General features: G+C 43.0%; 1 long non-coding RNA gene across 1 annotated transcript; it reads right to left on the bottom strand.

Moving 5' to 3' along the window:
* Window positions 1–239: 239 nt before the first annotated feature.
* Window positions 240–9,686, bottom strand: LOC309713760. Its single transcript, XR_014278663.1, has 3 exons — window positions 9,671–9,686; window positions 6,803–6,916; window positions 240–1,424 (listed from the first exon to the last, which is right to left on the bottom strand). It is a non-coding gene; the product is annotated as an uncharacterized lncRNA (long non-coding RNA).
* Window positions 9,687–17,198: the final 7,512 nt, after the last annotated feature.

Raw genomic sequence — 17,198 nt, 5'->3', positions numbered from 1 at the left:
AATATTAGATTAAATTGAATTAATACAAAGTGTGTTTGCATTGCAGAAATGTGAGCATGTAGCACAGAGCTACAGCTCAGAGTCTGAGTCTCACAGACTGAATGTGCACTTGAAGCCATTTATAATTATAATTATTGTATGTGGCCCCCATGTAAAGTGAGTGTGACACCCCTGCTCTAATTCATGGACTACAGGAACCATTAACACTCTAGCATACCGTCAGTATATGGCATAGCAAGTGTTAAGATTCAATATTGAGGAAGGGTACAAGAGGTGATCGAAGAATAACCACACCGATCCGGCCGGGTAAAGTCAAACGAAGATTTTAATGAATACACGCGTGGGAAGACAACTCTGTACGCAGACAGGAAGTAGTCTTCGACTTAATCAAAGCATGAACAGATATTTTATAGCATCAGGGTTTATTTACTGACGCCCCTTCATACGTCACAGATACATTTTATACATAGATCAGATCAACATCATCATGACTTTTCACCTAGAAAATCATCTTCTATTTTCATGGCTAGCCCTTCCTGTCTACCTTTCAGTTCTTGTCTTGTTCCTCTTTCTTGCCGAGACACCAAGAAACGGTTCCTCTTTTACCAAGACAATTTTGCAGTTACAGCCAAACATAACTAACCTCTCCTCTAAATAAATCTAATTTAAAGTGTGTGTGTGTGTGTGTGTGTGTTGACCTCACATGCTCTTTGTGTCACCTCTTCACCTACTGTCTGTGTCTCGTCCTCAAATGCTCTTTCTTAATTCACCTGTTGCACTTCTGACCTTTTACCAGACCAGAAGCTCACTGAGACTATGTGTATGTCTTCTACTAAATAAATGTTTTAATCAAGAACCTCTACTAAAACCTTAATATAAAATGATCTGATATATAAGTGTTTTGTAAGCATGTATTGCAATTCCTTCTCTGGCTCCAAGTCACTTGCACAATAGATTGTCCGAACATCGCGCCGAACAAAGCTTCCGACCCCCAATTAATTGACCGAGCTCCAACTCTTTAATAAGCACAGATATGCATTGTGTATAAAATAGTCATAGCTGCTTAAGGCCTTCTTAAAGCTATCTGTTACATTGTTAAAGCCTCGTCTTAGCCTGCGGCTCAAAATAACTTCCTGCTTCTTTCTGCATACAACTTCCTGTCAGCCTGCAACTCAGTCTTTCTGAAAGAGACACTGTTTAAACCTTGGAATGCAATATCCATGCTGCAGATTATATTATTAATGCAATGACAATTATTTGACAATAGCAGTAAAATAATTTCCCTCCTCGACACTCCCCCTTTTGACCTCTGGAACACCAGAGGTCACAATACATTGTGTCCTCACGCAGACCCTTCTCTGGTGGTCTCGAACCTCGAGATCTCCAGGATCCTCGCCCCTCCTGTGGTCGCCGAGATCGATCTTCTTCTTAACTTATTGACTTGTATTTATGTATACTCTTCAACGTTACTCATCACTTTAAAATTCTTTTAAGCGCTGGTTTCACGTCCAGTTGCTCGCTCTACTTTCCCTTATCTGATCATCAACATCCTGTGCACAAGTTGTCGCTGCTGCAAGTTAATCTACTCCAAAAGAAAACAACCACTTTAATCAATTATGTTTAAGCATATAAGCAATTACTCCTGTATACATTTCATCATAGCTAAATGCTGCCTTGAAACAACTCCTATGTGTTAACACTAACTTCATTTTAAAACCTCACATTTCCTATGTTATCACCTGTTTTGGTATAACCTTTTTATTTCATTTTGCTCCCTTAATGTAACAATACCTCCTAATTCTAGTTTATCAGACTTAACCAAAATATATGCTTTCCTTCCTCTTTGGTCCTTCTTTAAGTTCAGTTAAAAGCTAAATGAATTTAGGGCCTTTTGCCTGGAATCAATACTGTCATGTGTGTTTCTTAACTCTGTGTCTGTAAGCGTGTGCAATCCTTCATGAACTCATATTATCCTCACAGTAGATTGGCTAATCATAGCGCTAGCCAAAGGCTCATGACCCTCCAGAGACAAATTTGAGCCACAACTCCTTTAAAAGCACAAAATGCAATATGTATAAAATAGTTATAACTGCACCTGAAATACAAAGTTAACATCATCATAAACATCTTATGGTCATCAAAGCAATGGGCAGGGCTGCGACCCAATTTAGCCCTGTCTGCGCACAAATTTTAGCCAACTTGTTTTCCAAATTTAGGTTCATCCTCTCTACCTCTTGCAAATCTTTATTCTTGAAGTGAGTACCATTGTCTGATCTAATTCTCTTGGGAAACCCATGCCTTGGAATGTAATGATTGGTTAAGCACTTAATCACACTTTTCGCATCTTCACATTTGGTCGCCCATGCTTCGGGCCATCCAGTCAGAACATCCACACACACCAACAAATACCTCACCCCACCTGGGCCTGTATCAATCATGTCGGTATAATCAATCACGACCTCTTCTCCTGGCCTTCCTGGCATGAGAAACTTACCAGCTTCAGGTTTTACTGCTGGCTTTGGGTTGTGTGCCCCACAAATTAGGCACGTTCTGGCCTTTTCCAGTATCATCCTTCTCAAATCAGGATGCCACCATCGGCACAAATTTCTCTCCATCTGTTCCACTCCCACGTGACCAAGCCCGTGAGCCTCATTCACCTTTTGTTCCGCCATTTTGGCCGTTAAAGCGGGACGCCCATCTGGCCCCCTCCACAAACCGCCATCTTGCCAGGCTCCTTTGTTTTCCCACACCCCCTTTTCCTCTGGGGATGTCTCCTCCTGAGCCTGTCTAACTTCTTCCATGCTGTTAGTGCTAACCTCCTCTTCTGGGGTTACCTGCACCAGTTGTCTCTGTCCTTTGTAGCCCGCTGCTTCCTTTGCGGCTTCGTCAGCTTTCTGATTTCCTCTTGCCACCATACTGTCTGCTTGTGAGTGGCCTTTGCATTTTATAATACTTACCTCGTCTGGGTCCTCCAGGGCCTTTTTGTGACAGATGGGTGCATTAGTGGCCGTTCTGAACCCGGCTCTCTTCCACTGAGCCAGTTCCACATGAGCTGCTCCAAACGCATATGCTGAGTCAGTGTAGATGTTCACTCTCATGTTTTTAGCCAACCTCAGGGCTCGAGTTAGGGCTATCACTTCAGCTCTCTGGGCCGACTGTTGTCCCTCGATTTTTCCTTCAACCTGGGCTTTCTTAATACAGTCATGTGGTTCTCCTGACCCCATTAGGTCTGCCATATTTATTCCTTCATGTGTGAATATCAGATTTGGCGCCTCTAAAATTTTGCTGAACCTTTGTTGCGTCAGTGGAGTCATTGTGAATGCCTGTGAGTTCACATAGGCCACTACACTGTGTGTAGTAAGCACTTTCAGTGGGTGTTCCCTCACTATATGTGCTGTTTTCTGAATTATCTTTGCTACTCCTGCTGCGTGTTGTGTGCATGTGGGATGCCTTGCTTCTGTTGAATTTAATCTTATGCTGACATACATAAGTACATCCCTACCTCCCCCTTTTTTCTGAAACAACACACCATTCGCAACTCCCTTTGTTTCTGAAACATCAAGATAAAATGCCTCATCATAGTTAGGTGTGGCCAGATCTGTGGCTCTTGACAAATCCTGTTTTAGTGAAATGAACGCTGTCTCTGTGTCCGGCGTCCAAGGCAATTCAGCCTTCAGATTTCGAACACCAACTTTCTTGATCAAGTCCCTTAAAGGGGCCGTTTTACCCACATAGTTCGGAATGAACTGCCTGCTGTAACCTGTCAAGCCAAGAAAGGAAAGCAACTCCTTCACAGTTCTTGGTTTTGGATGTGTCAGAATTTGGTCTCTGTGTGTGTTCATTAACCCCACTGATCTGTGTGCGATCACCCGGCCCAGGAATGTTACCTCTGGCCGGACCAACTGCAGTTTTTCTTTGCTCACTTTGAAGCCACACTCCGCCAATCTGTTCAACACCACGAGCAATGCTACCGCACAGGCCGCTGCTGACGGGGCTGCAATAAGAAGATCATCAACATACTCTATTAATGTACAGCCCCCTGGCAGTTGACATGGGGACAATGTCTCTTTCAACACCTGATTAAAAATTCCTGGTGAGAGTGCAAAGCCTTGTGGTAGGCGTATGTACCTAAATTTGCGGCCTCTGTATGTGAATGAGAAAATGTCTCTGAGTGACTCGTGCAGTGGGAGACAAAAGAATGCATTCGCTAGGTCAATACATGTGAACCACTTTTGGTCTTCAGTTTTGTGCTTCTATTATGGTCTGTTAAATGGTATGTCAGACTTCAGCCGGAACAGGACAGGCGAACAGTTAGCTAGACCTACATCTGTGGGCCCTGCGGACCACAAAGTACCAGGCAATTTTGAGAGCTCAGCTACTGCATCAGGATGATCCATTCTTTCCCTGCCATGTATTCTGGAGATTTCTTTATGTTCTAAGATCACTGCATCGTTGGACAAACAAGTTATGCGATATATTTTACATTTTAGTGCATACCAGACGTTTGGAATTTGGGTGCTTTGCCAGCATGCGTTGTCCAGCGCCCGCTTGACCATTGGTCCCAGATCTCTTGGCCCATGACCCTCGTGGACCGCCAATGTAATGTGAGGGGCTGAATCCTCTCCCACATTGTACCAAGGCAGTTGTTCATCAGTAAATTTCACAGCCGCGGCCACACCTTCTGGTCCAACATAAATGTTATGTGTTTGCACATTCCACGTCTGTCCCTCAAGATCAGACTGGAACTGTTCCCGATAGATATCATTATCTTCCCTATCATAAAAGAGTGTAACGTGGAAAGGATCTCGCGGGGGGAATAGACGGCCAGGCTCATTATCCAGGGTTTCCACAGCTGATAATGTCTCAGAATGCCTTCTTCCACTAGCCTCCCCCAGTAGATTTCGGCAGTGGGTTGTTCAGAGTTCTGGACTAGATATTGAGTCTTTGAAGGTGATCCCAGTTTCACAAGCAGGTCCCTGCCCATGAGATTTTCCAGGCACCTGTCAGGACACCACATATTGGTGCTTCAAAGTCTGTTTTCCCAGCTGTGTCAATGCTGGATCATCATCATTGACAGCATAGGTTCTGCCGTCCCCACGCTGTTCAGTTTCTCCGGGCTCCATCAGTATTGCTCCCCCTCCCAGCCCCAGTCGGCTACTGGGTACTGGGGGCTGGTGCTGCATTCGGGTTTGGAGCTTGATGTGCTCCCCTGTAAGCAACTCTTTGTCTTGGGCCTCCTCGTGCCTGGGGTTGATAGCCTCGCCTCTGATAATTTCGCTGCGATTCAGGGCATTCTCGGGACCAGTGTCCTTCTGCTCCACAGCTGTAACAGCCAGTCCAAGACACACTGCCAGGATTCCCCGGATTCCGAGCCCTTTGTCCTCCCCTCACGGATCCACCACGCCCTCTCTGCGGTCCACCGGTCCCCCAATTCCCTACGGGTTGACGCTGCCTTGGTGCATTGGCGGGCCAACGGTCATCAGGGTAGAGACCCGGATCCTGATCTGGCCAGTCAGGCACAGGATCGGGCTGAAGCCTTGCCACCATTATAGTCTTATTTAGTTCTTTCGGTTCTTTTTTCCTTCGCATTATATTTTTCGCGAGCCTCACCCAGCTGCAGCCTAAGCAGCTGCGCCTGTGCTTCATCTAACTCTTTCTTTTGTTTGTTCGTCAAATCCTGTTCCTGCTGAAGTCTGTGGGTCACATGTCTCTCCCACTGCACCGAGTCTGCAACGGCAAAATCTGGGTTCTTTTCCAAGTCAACTGCAACCTGGTTGGGCAGCCCTGCCAGCACTGCCGAACGAAACCACGCTCTACTTTCACCCTCCTTCCCCGGATGTATTCCTGTTCCTAACAACCATTGTTCCTTTGCTTTAGCTAAACACTCTCTGGGTGTGTTTTTGGGATCCCAAATAATTTTTGGAATGGCTCCAGAGTTAGGAGTTGGGTCCTTCTCCCGAACTGCATCTGCTAAGTCACTCTGCACCTCATGATATTTCAGGTCATTTGCATATCTGGTTGTTTGAGCTATCTGCTCTACATCTGCTAACCCACCACCCAGCATACAACGTCCGGCCAAAGCGCGAAAGTCGCCCAGCGCTAATTCTTCTCCTTCCCAATGTTCTCCCTTGGTTATTGGTGGAAGTTGTTTAACCAATGCTTCCAAATCTCTCACCTTATAGGCGCAATAAACTGGTTCGTTCTTTGGACCTGCTATCAGAGGCAGACTTAAACCAGGGTCAGGAGCTCCTTGTTCAAAACTCACTTTTCTACTCTTCCTCGACTTTCCTTTTCCCTTTGAGCTCCTAAATATGGGCTGTCTCTGTGCTTGATCTCTCTTCACACTTCTTTTCCTCAAAATTAGGCTTGTACTTGGTTGAGGTTCAGCTCCTCCATCTTCGTCCTCCTCATCGTCTTCTTCTCCTGATGACGTCGCACGGCCTTCATTCTCCTCTTCTGGCCCTCCCTGCATTACTCTCTGCTTTATAACCTCCAATGCCGTTAATGCCTCTATGGACGCACGTAGGGCCTCATGCATTTGTCCATACACTTCTCCTTCAGTTTTTTAACACCAAGCTCAGAGGTATTTTATCACCCAGCCCTTTCTGTTGGGATATAATAGGTTTACTTACCTCAACCTCCATCGCTTGGCACTCTTTCTCTGCTGATTTTAATACTCCAGGGGAAGCCAAGCGAACAACTTTCTTAAGCTGTTCGAGCTGATCCTTCAGAGGTTTGCATCCCCTTTTCCTACTAGGTGTCGCACCCGAGCTGTCAGCCATTCTCTGAAACACAGACTTACCTCTTCCAATGGCGTTGGTCGACTCCACCTTCTTGGTCTAGGTCACCCAGACACGCTTAACTTTCGGTTTCAGTCTTCGTCTCGCTGTTCTCGCAACCACTGGCTCCTCTTCCCCTCTCCAATAGTTCCTCGGATTAGTGTTTTTTCATTTATTTTAAACCCATTAACGGCGCTGCGCGTCCCTTATATACTTTACAGCAACACACCCTCAAGCATCCCATACTAATAAATCTAAAACCAAGAAATCACCTTTATGACATTATGTCAAAGCTTTCTCCATGTTGCACAGCCTGCCACAGGTTTAACAAAAAATCGCTGCCCGAGAAGGCTCCCACATATCAAACGCACACGCACACATACAATTTCAACCACGCACTCTCAAGCACATTTGTCTCCTTTAAATCTACTAATCGCTTGGAGACATCTCCACAGATAATTACATTATTTCCCAAGCAAGCATATCAGAATCAAAACCGTCTAGTACCGACTCTACCATAACCTGAGCAAAGTGGGCGGCCTCTGTGGGCTCCCAATTTGGATCATTTTCATGCTCAGTCATCTCCTTTAAGCCTTGAAATAGAAATAGACAACGTTGTATATAGGCATTTAGCTCATGCAGCTCAATCTCGGACCACACTGTCATCTCATAAGGTGAACCACCTTCCTCAGTCACTATGTGACATTTACAGGTCACCTCTAGTCGACCCTCTTCCTCTGCAATTTGTATGTTACAGGTTGCAAAATAAATCACAGGCATGTTTGCTTATTCTATTTAAACAACGATTTTACAGTATTAAATGGGACTGTTTAGTGCATGGGACACAACACAATCATTTACTGTTAAAGCGACAAATGTCAAACAGGTTCTAACAGGTCCACTTTATTGCGTGCTCATTGAGTTACTCCTATCAAAGCTATTTAACAAGTTCAATTTACACATACTCATTAATCTGTCACGCTTATTAGTGGCTCATGGTTGCTTAAAGCCTATGTCTGACTTGACCACAGAGTTAGAGCATCATTCAATCCTCTCAGGATGACCACTCCACTTACTCTGCATCCAGTCAGCTCATGTATTAACAACCCTTGCAGACTGTAACCCTTTTATTTTTTGTTTATGCCTTCAAATCCACCTTAAATCTTCTTTACCTAAACGTTGGTTTTAAACACAAACAATTCTTATATTCTATTTTGAAACGCTGTCACCATTCATATATTTACAATGTTGTTATTTACTAAGCCAGCATTTTAACTGCAGACATTTATCCACATTTGCAAACAATAGTTATAGAGCTGAATGACACGCAAAACCGAAAGCATAGTCCTCTCATGCGCTCTGCATCAGCTGCCTCATTTGCATGCACACACACTCTTCATCTAAGAATAGCAGCAGGCAGTCAGTGCATTGCTGACTCGACCCACAGAGATCTTTTTTAATACAGAGACGTCTTATATTTACAACTGCACAGATTTTAAACCTTTTAACACCTATCAAATTTCGACAAATTTAACATAACCGTTTTTTGCGATCAATTAACCAGTATCAAGACTTTAACTGTTTCTGGCCTCATTTCTAAAATCCCTAACTCAATTTAAAAGCGTCAACCAACCCAAACTTTTTGAAGTTTTAGGTTAAAGTTACACGCCCGAAATCCACTTCTGCTGGCCAAAAAAGCGCAGATACCGTTTCAAACGGTAAGGAGACTCTAACTCCTAGCTTAATTCCGGGATGCCCTGTACCCCACAGCTAAACCACACTGAACTAACCCTCTTCGCCGAGAGGTCAATGTCGCGCGTCCACGACAAGGAGGGAGCGTAACCTCCGGGCTCTGCGCTTCCTAGCAGACTCGAACTGCCGTTCTAGAATAATTTATAATACTTTGAAACAACAATCAACACCCGAAACAAGTGTATAACTGAAGCAGGTGCAACCTAGTGGTCAAATGGAGACTCCAACTCACAAAATGACCGCTCAGGTCCACTCTTATGACCAAATTTGGACTCTAACCAACACAATAACCAATTCCCTACCAAACTACTTGAGACTCTAACTCAATTTCTTTGGGACTTCAACCCAGTATTTAAACTTTTCTTATCAGACTCTTAACTACTTTCATTTCTTCTTAGCAGAACTCTAACTGCTTCAACTCATGAGATTTTCATCAAAATCAAAACAGACATCCACCAGTAACTTCAGTGAGTAGACTTAAATTTTATCATGTCCAATTTGGCACACTTTGGAAATAATTCAACAGGTAGTGCCTTACCTTTTGGATAAGCCGGCTTATGCCCACTCACTTAGACCACTGGAATTCATGTCTGCCCGTCAGACCACCCAAGACCCCGGATTTCTCCGTCCAAACCTCCAACTCTCCCTCCTCAATAACCGGACGAAGCCCCCAAATGTTAAGATTCAATATTGAGGAAGGGTACAAGAGGTGATCGAAGAATAACCACACCGATCCGGCCGGGTAAAGTCAAACGAAGATTTTAATGAATACACGCGTGGGAAGACAACTCTGTACGCAGACAGGAAGTAGTCTTCGACTTAATCAAAGCATGAACAGATATTTTATAGCATCAGGGTTTATTTACTGACGCCCCTTCATACGTCACAGATACATTTTATACATAGATCAGATCAACATCATCATGACTTTTCACCTAGAAAATCATCTTCTATTTTCATGGCTAGCCCTTCCTGTCTACCTTTCAGTTCTTGTCTTGTTCCTCTTTCTTGCCGAGACACCAAGAAACGGTTCCTCTTTTACCAAGACAATTTTGCAGTTACAGCCAAACATAACTAACCTCTCCTCTAAATAAATCTAATTTAAAGTGTGTGTGTGTGTGTGTGTGTGTTGACCTCACATGCTCTTTGTGTCACCTCTTCACCTACTGTCTGTGTCTCGTCCTCAAATGCTCTTTCTTAATTCACCTGTTGCACTTCTGACCTTTTACCAGACCAGAAGCTCACTGAGACTATGTGTATGTCTTCTACTAAATAAATGTTTTAATCAAGAACCTCTACTAAAACCTTAATATAAAATGATCTGATATATAAGTGTTTTGTAAGCATGTATTGCAATTCCTTCTCTGGCTCCAAGTCACTTGCACAATAGATTGTCCGAACATCGCGCCGAACAAAGCTTCCGACCCCCAATTAATTGACCGAGCTCCAACTCTTTAATAAGCACAGATATGCATTGTGTATAAAATAGTCATAGCTGCTTAAGGCCTTCTTAAAGCTATCTGTTACATTGTTAAAGCCTCGTCTTAGCCTGCGGCTCAAAATAACTTCCTGCTTCTTTCTGCATACAACTTCCTGTCAGCCTGCAACTCAGTCTTTCTGAAAGAGACACTGTTTAAACCTTGGAATGCAATATCCATGCTGCAGATTATATTATTAATGCAATGACAATTATTTGACAATAGCAGTAAAATAATTTCCCTCCTCGACACAAGCATGCCCAGTCACTGACGACACACGCTAGCTGTTCCTGCATTAATAGTTAACGTTAGCCATGCTAGCTTCCTGTTACTGACTGTGTTCATGTGCAACACGCTGATAGTTGCTGCAGTGATATTTGATGCTCCACAAACACTGATTTGATTGGCTAGCATTGGTCTGTACTGTTAGTGGAGTAAATTCAGTCTGTTCGTGAACGTGTGCAGAGTCTTTTGACAACAGTGTCATTTAGTTTTGGTCACAGTGGATGAGAAACAGTTTCACTGTTTGCTAAAAGAGCTGCACTGTTTGGTGGGGGCAGATCAAATGTGTGCTTTAAACTTACTGCACTTCTGTTTGGATCTTATTCAGAGACAGAGGTGTTTAGTTATCGTCTTGTTTTCATCATAAAAGTCAGTGAAACTACTGTGAGTCCTGCCTGTGAGTACAAACATGCTAAACAAGTACCTCCCTTAAAACATGACCCATGAAAACTGTAGATTAAAAGAGGAAAACTGCAGTGAATCAAGCACTGTGATTATCTTTAAAAACAAACCACAAAAACAAAACAGTTTCCACCCTTTACATGTAATCTCAGCATAATCACTTATCCTCACAGCCACAGTGAGTGCTTGTGTATTTAGCTGTAAGTGAAAAATGTCACATCACACATTAAATGATAGATGTTATATGGGGGAAAAATCCCAAAGCAAAATAAAAACCAAATGAATGAAAAAATCAAATAAGTTTCTGTTTAAACTCAGAGGCAGGAGTTTCAGGTCAGAGGTCGTGTTTACAGCATCATCAAGATTAAACAGAGAAACAGAAACATGAGAGAAGACCCAAAATCAAAAATACCAGAAGAGACGTAGGTGGAGCAAACCGCCTCTCGCCAGCATTCAGTGGTGGAGCTGCAGGTGAGAAACAGGAGACAGGTGTGAGACATGATCTACTCCCTGCTTTCTACAAAGTCTCATCACCAATATCTTCATAAAAGCAAACGTTCCTCTGTCACAGCAATGACCTGACGCCTGCTCTATGATCCATCCTGCCTGTAGCAGCTGCTGCTCTGGGCACGTTTTCATGTCGCACTTTGGACCCCTCAGTACCATCTGAGCATCGTGTGAACATCACAGCATATGTGAGCATTGCTGCTGACCATCATATTTTGGTCATAGTGCACCATCTTCCAGCAGGACAGCACACCGTGAAACAGTGACTCAGTTCTTGGTCTATTAGAGAACTAATGAGATGGAACAAGAGATTCACATCGTGGATGTGCAGGAACTGTCATTTGAACATGGAGCAAAATGTCAGAGCAAGGTTTCCAGCACCATGTTGCATTTATGCCTCGAAGGATTAAGACAGTTCTGAAGGTAAAAGGGAGCCAACCCATTGCTGACAAGGTGTACCTAACAGCATGAGCAGTGAGTGTAGATTTTTGAGAACTTCAAGAATTTTACTGTTAGCTTTATTAAACTAACTGTCCTATAACTCCTAGTACCTCGGCCTCATGTGTGCAGACATAATATCAAAGGGGCTCACAGGCTGGCCTTTATACTGCTTTAAATTCTCTTTAATATTTATTCCTTACTTGATCTAATTAAATAACCCAAGGGGCTGTAACTAATAGAACAATCAAAACAAAGTATCCTGCAGTTGATCCAGGTGACTAAGTCAGGGCACAAAAGCTAAGCAACCCTCTCACGCAGAGGCAAAACCCATGTTTAATCCAAGCTGTAAACCTGCTTTGTAATTCAGCTTTATTTATACAGCTCAAAGCACTTCATATTGTAAGCTAGACCCACCAATAATACAGAGAAACCCCAACGACCATATGACACCCCTATGTGCAAGTGTTGTGATGACAGTGGGAAAGAAAAACTCCCTTTTAACAGGAAGAAACCTCCATAAGCACCCTGCACCCTTCCCAGTTCCAGGTGTGAGGACAGCAAGGCTCTGGCACTAGTCCCCACCTGTGCAGCCTGAGAACCCTTTGAACCCAGGTTCAGTCTATCCACACTGAATTCCAGTCTGTAACTCCACCCTGGCCAGCATGGAGACTGCTCCTCCACCCTCATCCTCTGATGCTGGGCTCTTTCTGCCTGCTTTTACTCAGACTGGCTCCAACACTTTTGTTCAGCAAAGCCCAAATCAGGGCCTGTGAGCTGTGACCAGCCTCACTCATCAGCCTCTGTATAAAGTACAGAAGCTGATGAGACTATATATATACTCTCAGTTGCCAAGGCTTCATTGTCAGTTGACACCTGACAAGGTTTGAATAAAGGTGTGCCTGAGGTTGGGCTGAATCACACGACTTCTTCCACTCATGCTCTCCTAGTATTAGTAGTATCTCCTAGAGTATTTTAAAATGACACTAATGTTTCCACACTCTTCACTCTGTTGCATCTGTTAAGCCAGGTCGTGACTTTATTTTAGACGATTTCATTTAAATTCTATTCAATTCAAGTTTATTTATGCAGCGCCAAATCACAAACACAGTCGCCTCAAATAAGTAAGTAAGTAAAGTTTATCTATGAAGCGCTTTTCATAGACAGGCCGTCACAAAGCGCTGTACACAAAGATTAAAATAAGCAGAAAGTTAAGTCACAGAATAGACAATATAAAAAATTAAAAGTAAATAAAATGTAAAATTGTTGATCAACAGAAGGCTTTTTAAATGATACGTTTTTAAAGGTTTTTAAAGGATTCAACAGAGCCAACCAAACGTAGTTGTGGTGGTAAACTGTTCCACAGCCTTGGTGCCACAGACTGAAAGGCTCCGCCCCCTTTGGTCTTGAGTCGTGTTCGGGGAACCACCAACAGACTCTGTGAGCGGAGACAACGAACAGCAGTCTATTTTGTAAGAAGCTTGGATAAATAATCTGGGGCCATTTAGTGCTCTGTAGAACAAGAATTTTAAAACGAATTCTAAAATCTTTTGGCAGCCAATGTAAAGAACATAAAATAGGAGTAATGTGAGCTCGCTTGCTAGAACGTGTTAGTAGCCTGGCTGCAGCATTTTGTATAGCTTGGGGGTGAGAAACAGATGATTTATCGAAGCTGGTAAACAGGGAATTACAGTAATCTAAACACGATGACACAAATGCAATTCAGCCGAGGAGACCATGTCGCAGTTTAGAAATGTTTCTTAAATGAAAGAAACAGGAACGAGAAAGAGATTTTACATTGGAGTCCAGGCAAAGAGAATAATCAAATATTACTTCAAGATTTTAAATATTTGACTTAGGAGAGGAACCGAAAGGGGCAAGAACCTGATTGATTTTACAGTGTAGTTCAGGAGCTATGATTATAGTCTCTGTCTTATTCGTGTTTAATACAAGATAGTTGCTGGAAAGCCAATCAGAAACCCGAGTTATGCACTGGCCTAGGGTGGACAGCCTATCCAGTTGATGAGGCTTAAAGGACATATGCAGTTGAATGTCATCGACATAGAAATGATAAGAAATGTCACTAAACGATTGAATAATGCAGCTAAAGGAAGCATTTGAAAAGAAAATAATAATGGACCCAAAACTGAACCCTGTGGAACTCCGCAGGTCAGGGTGGCAGTGTTAGAGGTAAACCTGTCAGTCCTAACAGAAAAGGTCCTGTCTGATAAGTAGGAGGAAAACCAGTCTAGGGTGGATCCAGAGATACCAGCCAGAACCTTCAGCCTGTTGAGTAGGATTTTATGGTCGATGGTATCGAAGGCTGTGCTAAGATCAAGCAAAGTAATCACAGAACAATTTCCTGCATCAGAAGCCATTAACAAATCATTATAGACCCTTAATAGAGCACTCTCGGTGGAGTGCTGCTTTTGAAAGCCAGACTGAAAAGGGTGAGAAATCTATAATCTGCATAGGAAAGACCTGAACTGATTTTCTACAATTTTTTCCAGTAATTTACTCATAAATGGCAATTTTGAAATAGGCCGATAATTACAAGTAGAGCTAGGATCTAGATTCTGTTTTTTTAAGAGTGGAGTTACGTCAGCATGTTTAAAGTAAGATGGAACACAACCTTGCCTCAGTGAACTGTTGATGATGGATAACAATGTGGGACCAATGATGATGAGAGTCAAGAGGCAAGACAGTTTTCATTGAAAGAATTAGTAAGGAGGTCAACATCGTCAGAGGAGGTTAAAAAGAGAAGAAAACTTATGAATGATAGAGTCATCAATAAAGCACCTGGGCTTAATAAAATCAAGGGAAGGAGCCCCTGAGTTGACAGATACGTTGAAAGAAACTGACTTATGGTCAGTAAAAACTATGTCATTTAAGTTCAAGTGGTCAAGGGAAATGCCATAAGTGAAGACCAAGTCCAGAGTATCGCAGAGTTTCCACAGATTCAGTAACATTAGCAAGTGGTGGAGGCCAGCAGGTGGATGAGGGAAAGGGGAGGCAGGAGGTGGAGAGACCCGGGGCAGCCGGTGGTCCTAGTGTCAGGTGAACTGAGCTTCAGGTAAGAAGTTATGACCTGCAGTCTATCTGTGTCAGATATAAACTGTCATGGTCCGGGTGAGTGCTGGGCCTTCCCACAGGGCATTTCCACTCCTGGGCGGAGCCGCCACATCATGCTGACAGGCTGCACCTGAGCGTAATTGGAATTGCCGGCTTCTTAAGACCAGCGCTCAGACTCACACCTCGCCAGATCGTCTGCAAACCTTTGTCAGTCAGGGCTTCCACAGTTTCATCAGTTCGTAGGAGTTTTGTGTGTTTTCTGACGTTTGTGCTTTCTCCACTCTCAGAGGACCTCCGGACATTGTCAAGCTGCTGCCGTCACCTGTTACAGGGCTCTAGACTAACTTTTTGCCATGGGCGTACACAAATTTTATAATAATTTATATAATATAATGTGTTTTTCTGGATACACTGTGCTTTTTCAGCATTCAAAGATTGATGACACCGTGTCAGAGCACTGGCTATGAATTTTGGCTGTGGATCACAGGGTGCAGAGTGGGGGTCACTCAGAGTCAGAATCCAGTGAAATATCTGCGTCACCTCTTACAGTTTTCCTGTAATCTGAGCTCAAAGATGTTAATATGTAGAGTACAGTAAAGCACAGTGGGAAGATTTTGCTATGAATTTTCTCCAAAACCGTACAGTAATTTTGGCTGTGGATCACAGGGTGCAGAGTGGGGGTCACCCAGAGTCATAATCCAGTGAGATATCTGCGTCACCTCTTATAGTTTTCCTGTAATCTGAGATCAAAGATGAGAATATATAGAGTATAGTACAGTAAATTGTGCCAAGTTTACTATCAATTTTCTCAAAAACCGTACAGTAATTTTGGCTGTGGATCACAGGGTGCAGAGTGGAGATGGCCTAGAGTCATAATCCAGTGAAATATCTGTGTCACCTCTTACAGTTTTCCTGTAATCGGAGCTCAAAGATGTCAATATGTAGAGTACAGTTGAGCAAAATGGGAAGATTTTACTATGAATTTTCTCAAAATCCATACAGTAATTTTTGCTGTGGATCACAGGGTGCAGAGTGGAGATGGCCTAGATTCATAATCCAGTGAAATATCTGCGTCACCTCTTACAGTTTTCCTGTAATCTGAGCTCAAAAATGAGAATATATAGAGTATAGTACAGTAAATTGTGCAAAGGTTACTATCAATTTTCTCAAAATCCGTACAGTAATTTTGGCTGTGGATCACAGGGTGAAGAGTGGAGATGGCCTAGATTCAGAATCCAGTGAAATATCTGCGTCACCTCTTACAGTTTTCCTGTAATCTGAGGTCAAAGATGAGAATATTAAAAGTACAGTAGAGTAAATTGTGCAAAGTTTACTATCAATTTTCTCCAAAACCGTACAGTAATTTTGGCTGTGGATCACAGGGTGAAGAGTGGAGATGGCCTAGAGTCAGAATCCAGTGAAATATCTGCGTCACCTCTTACAGTTTTCCTGTAATCTGAGCTCAAAGATGTCAATATGTAGAGTACAGTAAAGCACAGTGGGAAGATTTTGCTATGAATTTTCTCCAAAACCGTACAGTAATTTTGGCTGTGGATCACAGGGTGCAGAGTGGGGGTCACCCAGAGTCATAATCCAGTGAAATATCTGCGTCACCTCTTACAGTTTTCCTGTAATCTGAGCTCAAAGATGAGAATATATAGAGTATAGTACAGTAAATTGTGCAAAGTTTAATATCAATTTTCTCAAAATCCGTACAGTAATTGTTGCTGTGGATCACAGGGTGCAGAGTGGGGGTCACCCAGAGTCATAATCCAGTGAGATATCTGCGTCACCTCTTACAGTTTTCCTGTAATCTGAGCTCAAAGATGAGAATATTAAAAGTACAGTAGAGTAAATTGGGCAAATTTTATTGTTAATTTTCTCTGAATCATACAGTAATTTGGGCTGTGGATCACAGGGGGGAAAGTGGAGATAAACCAAAACTGGGAGTGGATTGTGAAGTAAAATAGTGTGAGGACAGAAAACACTTCGTTTCTAAGCCAGTCGGCACCTATACCGTAATATGCGTAAGAGTAGTGCAACAACATTTTAGGTGCGGCTGGCGGGGCGGCTAGCTTGACTGTGACTTCGTAAGTGAGGGCTCACTTGACCGCAGTCCCCAAAGCTCTGATCCTAGAATCGCCCCTGGTATATACTGTATAATATGAGTGAAAAGTAATGAAAGTTGGCACCCATGTAGAGAAGGTAACCCAAAGAAGTATTCAACTGACAGTTTCATATCAACAATCACAGATGGTTTTTAATAAATGTTTAACATGAGTTTATCACATTCCTCTAAAGTTGTTACATTTCAGCAGACTTGTTCCTTAATTTCTCGGGAGCATGAACGCAGTTTGGGATGAAACTGAGCACAGGCGTAGAGCAGGTGGAGCAGAGGAAGGATGTGTTCAAAGTTTTAACTATCAGGGATGATTTTTAATGATTTTTTGAAAAAGACGCAATCAGGCTGCTGGTATGTGTGCGCGCG

Source organism: Aulonocara stuartgranti, assembly GCF_965226115.1.
Source record: "Aulonocara stuartgranti genome assembly, chromosome: 9".
Taxonomy (NCBI): Eukaryota; Metazoa; Chordata; class Actinopteri; order Cichliformes; family Cichlidae; genus Aulonocara; species Aulonocara stuartgranti.
The sequence above is the reverse complement of the archived record's forward strand: the minus strand, read 5'-3'. Positions and strand labels throughout refer to the sequence as shown.